The 6,910-nt window shown below is 45.5% G+C and overlaps 1 long non-coding RNA gene across 1 annotated transcript; it reads left to right on the forward strand.

Annotated features, from left to right (window-relative positions):
• Positions 1–342: 342 nt before the first annotated feature.
• Positions 343–6,447, forward strand: LOC103631996 (uncharacterized). The gene is made up of 3 exons (XR_555589.2): positions 343–431; positions 510–670; positions 5,667–6,447. It is a non-coding gene; the product is annotated as an uncharacterized lncRNA (long non-coding RNA).
• Positions 6,448–6,910: the final 463 nt, after the last annotated feature.

The raw sequence follows: 6,910 nt of genomic DNA on the forward strand, positions 1-6,910 counted from the left end.
TCCCGACCCCAGTGCATGAGTCTAACCAAAAATTCTACTGTTTTACTATTGAATGCTTCCCAAAAAATCTAAACCCCTGTAGCACAGGACCCGGAAGAGAAAACAAAGAAAAAAAAGAATAATCTTCAATTTCTCTTCTTTTTTTTGAAAATTGGGTATCACAGCTAGACGTTCACTCCTGACACTTTATTTTGGCCCATCAGGCCCAAATTAAACCGAAACAATCTGTCCACTCCGCATCGGCCCATCCATCCTGGCCGTCGATTCGCGGCCTAGTAGGGTTGCTTCCACCCCATACATATTCCCATCTACTATAAAGGTCACCCCGCGACGCGGCCCCCTAGAGGACAAACCCTACCCCGCGCAGCCGCAGCCTTTTGCCGCGTCGGACACCGGTGCGTGCTCGAGCTCCACCAGTCGCTGCCGCCATGGTAAGAGCTCCTCCCTACCCCATTTTGTCATCACGGGTCGGCGATTAGTCTGACACGCGGTTGGCATTGGCTTTGCAGTCGCTGATTGCGGGGGAGGACTTTCAGCACATCCTGCGTTTGCTTAACACCAACGTGGATGGCAAGCAGAAGATCATGTTTGCCCTCACCTCCATCAAGGGTGTCGGCCACCATTTCTCCAACATCGTCTGCAAAAAGGCCAACATCGACATGAACAAGCAGTGAGTTATAGATGGCTTTTGCAATTGCTAGTTGGTTCATGTAGTGGAATGAGTATGAGAGGTTCATGTAGTGGAACAAGTACGAGATGCAAGGGGCGCTGTTGGTGATTAGCATTGTGAATTGTGAGTGGTTGTTGTGGAGTTTGCCGACATGTGTTTGGCAGCAGATGTCTAGGTTGGACGAACCGCTTTTTTGGTTAGCTCTTTAATTTAGAGCCCAGATAATTTTCGTCGAAATATTAGGCCTTTGAAAATAAGGTTGGCAAGACCCTGTTTTAACATCAAAACCATTACTGACAATAAAACCATTGCCTTTGAAAATAAGGTTGGATAGAAGGATAGATTTATAGTCTAATTTTGTTGTAATAATCATTTTATTTTTTTGCTTCAAGCTTATGCACAACTTATCTTAGCTTTATTAATTTTCCAATTTAGCAGCTTTACTGATGAGCATGCTGAAATTTGTTTCCAACTTGGTTGGTGCATTAAAACCATTACTAACTTTATCATAACTGTTGACATGCATTCCCCAGCAATGATTTCATTTTATGTACTGAAAGTTCATGGTGTAGCCATAGCGTACTGATAACTATGTTTTGATCAGTTTTTGGTAAAATCGTCTGTTAATGTTTATTTCTATTCAATGAAGAAACATGTTTTGAGGTTTTCAGCTTCTGTGCGTATTCTGAATTTAGGATTGGCTTAGTTGTTGAACCTGTAGGACAATACCTTTTCATATTGGTATATGCATATGAAGATGAATTGTAAGGTTATAAACTGTTAAGAAATTACATAATGCCAATTTTGGTTGCCTCCATGGGTAAGCTTGGCAACTGTGGAACATACTGCATCCACATATTGTTTTCAGTAATCTGTTGCTCAACGTGGATTGTAAGTCAGCATTCTGTGGGCCCTATTTGAGATTGTGTTTTAAAGCCCTTGTGTAACACCCTAAATTTGGGGGTATAAAATTTCTTTCTAATTATCACCCAAATTCAGGTGTTACTCTTCCCTCTCTCTAGTTTCTATCTATCTCTAGATTCTCTCTCTCTTTTTCCTTTTGAGTAGAAATAGCTTAATTAAGGAGGGATTATTTATTTATTTTTGCCCAAACATTATGAGTCATGAAATGTTGCATCATGCTGAGTTTAAATATTCTTTGAATTGTTGCACATGTTTAAATTAGTTTGAATTTGAAACTTGAATTGAATTTGAAATAAAAACCCTAGAGAAAAGGAAATAGAAAAGCAATTAGAAACCCCAGGGAAATAGAAAAAGCCAATTCGGCCCAAACCAGCCCACCAGGCCCAGCCGCACGCGCCCACGCGCCTGCCGCCCCTGACAGGCGGACCCCGCCTGTCGGCGCCAGACTGCCCCGCACTCTCCTCTCTCTCTCGCTCGCTGCCCAGTGGGGCCAAGCTGTCGGCGCCGGTTTCTTTGCCCGCGCGTTCCTCTTCTCTCTCTGCTTTGCGGGCCCATTTTGCCAGTCGTCGAGCCGTTGCCCCCACGCGCCCGTCCTCTCTCTCCGCGTCGTGGGCCTCCCCTGTCAGCTCCGCCCTCCCCGCGCCCGCCGTGGACCAGCGCGCGCGCACTCGCGCACGTCGCCGGAATCCTCGGCCACGACGCCCGCCCACGCGCCCCAGCTCCTTTTTGAGCCCCGCCCGCGCTCGCACTCACTCCCCCACCTCATTTCACGCAGCCCCGCTCCCACTCGCGCTCTGCCCACGCTACCCGACCTCGCCGGAGACTCGCGCCCGCCTCCCCGGTCATCTAGCTTGCTGGAGGCCACGCCAAGCGACCCCGAGCTCCGCCCCGAGGTGAGACACCCGCCCCCGTGCTTGTTTTACTCTATTCGCGACTGCCTTTAGCCAATTTGGCCTCTCCAGCGTGCGGCCGCGCTTGCTCGCAGCGCCCGCACGGTGTCCGGTCAGCCCGACCCCGTCTAGTGCCCCGGCTTTGGCCCAAAGTGCTCCCCCACCTCTACTGGATTTAGCCCGAGCCCTATCATGGTCGATTGCCTCTCTTGGCGGCCGGAATTCCTCACCGGAGTTACCCCGACCCGCCCGAAGCTTTTCCTCTACCGTTCCCCCCTCTCTAACCTCGGTCTCGTGGCCACAACCCCGCAATCGAGTTCACCGAGTCGTCTTCCCCCTCTCTGACCAACTCCGGCGACCCCAGAACCGCCATAGCACGCACTCGCCCCAACTCCGCCGACTTCACCACCGCGGGAAGGAGCGGCGCTGCCCGCAGCCGTTCCCCCCTCTCTGACCTTGGTCTCGTGGCCACACCCTCGCCATCGAGTTCGCCAAGTCGTCTTCCCCCTCTTTGACCAACTCCGGCGACCCCAGAACCGCCAAAGCACGCACCCGCCCCAACTCCGGCGACTTCATCACCGCGGGAAGAAGCGGCGCCGCCCGCAGCCGTTCACCCCTCCTGGTTTGATCTCCCTCGTCCGAACTCGATCACACGGCCGAGATCGCGGGATACCACTTTACGCGCGCGCCCCCTGCGTCCGGGCCCGTTTGTCAGCGCCTGTGTCCCCTGGCGCTGGGCCCGATCGGTCAGTGTGCCCCCCTCGGTCGCTGACACCGCTGGCCCGCCTGTCAGCGCTCTCCCCCGCGCGCGCACCCTTGGCCGCAGATCTAATCTCGGCCGTTGGTTTCTGATCTAAAGGTTGAGATCGTCCGATACCCTTTCGCGTGTAGTTTTGCTTAAGAGACCCCTGGGTTAGTTGGAATTAACCCGCCGTCCCTGGTTTTCGCGTGCAGGCCCCTGTAATATTACAGATTGAACCCTAGGCTTTTAAATGTTTATAGAATTAGACCTATTTTCATATTTTAAATTCCAAAATTTGTTTATTTCATATCTTTTGCATATGAACTCCAAATTTAGTGATTCAAATTGCAAAATGTTCATAGGAATATTCTCTGTTTAAATAAATTAGTTCCATCTACAATCTGTACATTCTAATTTTATGGTTAACTATGAACTAGTATATGTGTAGATTTGTTTATTTAATAAAATAAATAAAAGGAAAATCCTAGGGGTTAAAGTATATTTAGTTTTGTGAGACTAATAACATGTATCACATGAATTTATCTCTGGTCTAACTTTTAGGTCACAGTAAAATAAATAGAACTAGGTTGTGTAATTATGGACAACACTTAAAGAATAATCTATTTCTAAATGAAATTAGTTCATGTTATACTTTGATCTCATTATTCCTTATTTAGTATTGTGCCTTTTTAAGATGTATTCCAATGTTTGTACATGTTTGGTGTGCTGTTCATTTGTACTTTCTAAATGTATTGAATGCATGCTCGCTTTATTAAGACAACGAGTAGTCCGAGGTTCCCAAGTGTGTTGCTGGAGACCTCCCTGAGCAACAACCTGGTGAAGACAAGTGTCCTCTGACCTATTATGTCTTACATACTTTATGATTCATTGTCCCGCATTACATTACTTAACCTAAGGATTGACTAGTCTATATTTATCTTATCCTTTTTTACCTTTTGGGTTATCATGGTTAGCATTTTGCTATTGCCTTAACTTAATCAATAAACATGATGTGATTATTTATGATACGATGATGTTATCCCAATGATGATATTGTGATATTTTAGGGGGCTCAGGCCTTTTTTCCTGAGTACCTCTCCGTAAGGACCTGTTCGTGGAGTGACCACCCGGGATAACAGTGCAACCATGAGGGTGGAATGGGACGCCCTTAGCTAAATAATTAGATGAACCTGGGGTGTAGTTGGCTTTGCCTGAGGGCCGTAAATGGGGGCCGGGGCGTAGTGCTCGCTCTGCCAAGGGGGGTGCAGAGGTTCATTCAATTTGGTTTTGTTAGTCACCCACCTTGGGGAGGTGTATTGCGTTTGTACGGCTGGCGAAACCTAACGAGCAGCTATGCACTAGGAGAGTCTTTGTAAATGCTACGTAGTGTATCCCTGGCCACTCACCTCGGTAGTGAAGATCGGGTCTGTACAACCCAGGCTGGAAAGGGATCACGACTCGTGGGTAAAGTGTGCAACCTCTGCAGAGTGTTAGAAACTGGTATATCAGCCGAGCTCACGATTAAGAGTAGCCTTGGGATCCTCTTTGATTAGAAGAACTTTGGTTACTTTTATGATGATGGTTAACAATGATGTTATAAATATGATCTCTGGTATTTCTTCTTTGAGGGAGTACTTTTGGGTAATAACGGGGTTTATTACTAAAATTTGGCTCTACTAATAGTAATAAATACTTGACCAACTAAAAGCAACTGCTTAACCTTAACCCCACATAAAGCTAGTCCACTTTAGCCAAAGGGGACATTTGCTGAGTACGTTGATGTGTACTCACCCTTGCTTTACAAACCACCCCACCCAGGTTGTCCCCATTGTACTCAGTGCTCAGGAGGTGATGCTGGCAACATGGGGGACTTCGAGGAATTATAGGATTACGACGAGTTCTAGTTTATTCTTAGTGGCAAACCCCAGTCAGCTGCCTGTGTAGGCTCATCATCTACGTTTCGTTTTCTCCGCACTTTGATGTTTATGTTAAAGACAATGGATATGTATTAGACTCTGTGGATGTCTTGGACATCTTGATGTAATTAAAGTACCTTTCCGCTATTTATTTCGAGCATTGTGTGATGATGTCCAATTATGTAATCGATGTGTACGTGAGTTTCTGATCCTGGCACGTACATGGTTTGCATTCGGTTTGCCTTCTAAAACCGGGTGTGACACCTTGCCATCCATATGACTATAACCAGTGTAGAATTGCAACTTGTCTAGGCTTTATTGCAATGTTTCCAGTTTGCTCATTTTTGTGGAAGTTTGAGATTGTTTTACTACACGGACCACTGTCCCAGTCCCACTAAACTTAGTTGTGCCATTTTAGCCAACTGTGCCAATAGGATGTCAGTTTAATTTTGTATGTTATTTCAGGAATTCCCTGTTGCATGAAGTTCAGCACTGATGAATGATGTTTATATTCTTTCGTGCAGGGCTGGTGAGCTATCCTAGATGAGCTTGAGCGCCTCATGACTGTGGTTGCCAACCCTCGCCAGTTTAAGGTCCTTGACTGGTTCCTCAACAAGAAGGACTACAAAGATGGTAGGTTCTCTCAGGTTGTTTCCAATGCCCTCGACATGAAGCTCAGGGATGACCTTGAGAGGCTCAAGAAGATTGGGTCAGTCTATTACCATTGTTTTTGTGTTATTATTGATTTTCTAATGCTATATATAAGATGACATGCACACATATTTGTTGTCATGGCATTGCTAAAAACATTAGTTGCATTTTTGTCTTCATTAGTGATGTCACGGTTTTCATAATTGTACACAACAAGTGTACGCTAAGGAATTTTTCATTTGTGTTCGTAACTGTTATATGCACTTCTCCCAAAATTTGCTTGCGGTTTGTAGTTGTGTTTTGTATGCGACACAGAACCTTGTGTTATCCAGGAACCACCGAGGTCTCCGTCACTACTAGGGCCTGCGTGTCCATGGCCAGCACACCAAGACTACTGGAAGGCGTGGAAAGACTGTTGGTGTGTCAAAGAAGAGATAAACTCCTTGAGGCATATTGATGCCTATCTTGGGAGTTTGGTGAGTATGTGGAAAATTTGCGCTTTGTTATGCCAATAGGATGTTTATTATCTGTAGGATAGATGATATGTTCTAGTTTACAAGGCTTCTATGTATATTGTAGCAATCTTTTGATGCCTGTGTTCCAAGCGAGTTGTGAGTTGAATGCTTGATAGTGCTTCCTTTGTGTCGTGCTTTGTTGGGGGATATTTTGCATGAAGTTTTGATACATCATCTGTTTTCGATTTTTGTTTGTTCCTGCTTCGATTCAGAAATTGAGTAGTTTTTCAACCTGGTAGGATATTGATTTCTTCCCAAATACTAACTTTAATAGAGGAATTCCCTATAAATAATGGAATTTGGAGGCCCCATTTACATCCCTAACTCTACTACTCTTGGGATTCGACGACGACGATGGGACAATACTCACTCCATCCACAAAACGAAGTAACTATACAAGTTTGTGATAGTCAAACTAGTTTAAATTTGGTCAACTTTATAATTAATAAGAATAATATTTTTCTTCAATAAATATTTCTATAAAAGTGTATTCCTAGTTTTCTTTGGAGCCTCTCGCAAGAGCGGACGAATAATTTTATGGATACCTTTGGGTTTCCTTCACGCTTGTGTCTTCGAGATAGTGTCTCCCATACTGCTCCTCT

Source organism: Zea mays, chromosome 7 (genome assembly GCF_902167145.1).
Source record: "Zea mays cultivar B73 chromosome 7, Zm-B73-REFERENCE-NAM-5.0, whole genome shotgun sequence".
NCBI lineage: Eukaryota > Viridiplantae > Streptophyta > Magnoliopsida > Poales > Poaceae > Zea > Zea mays.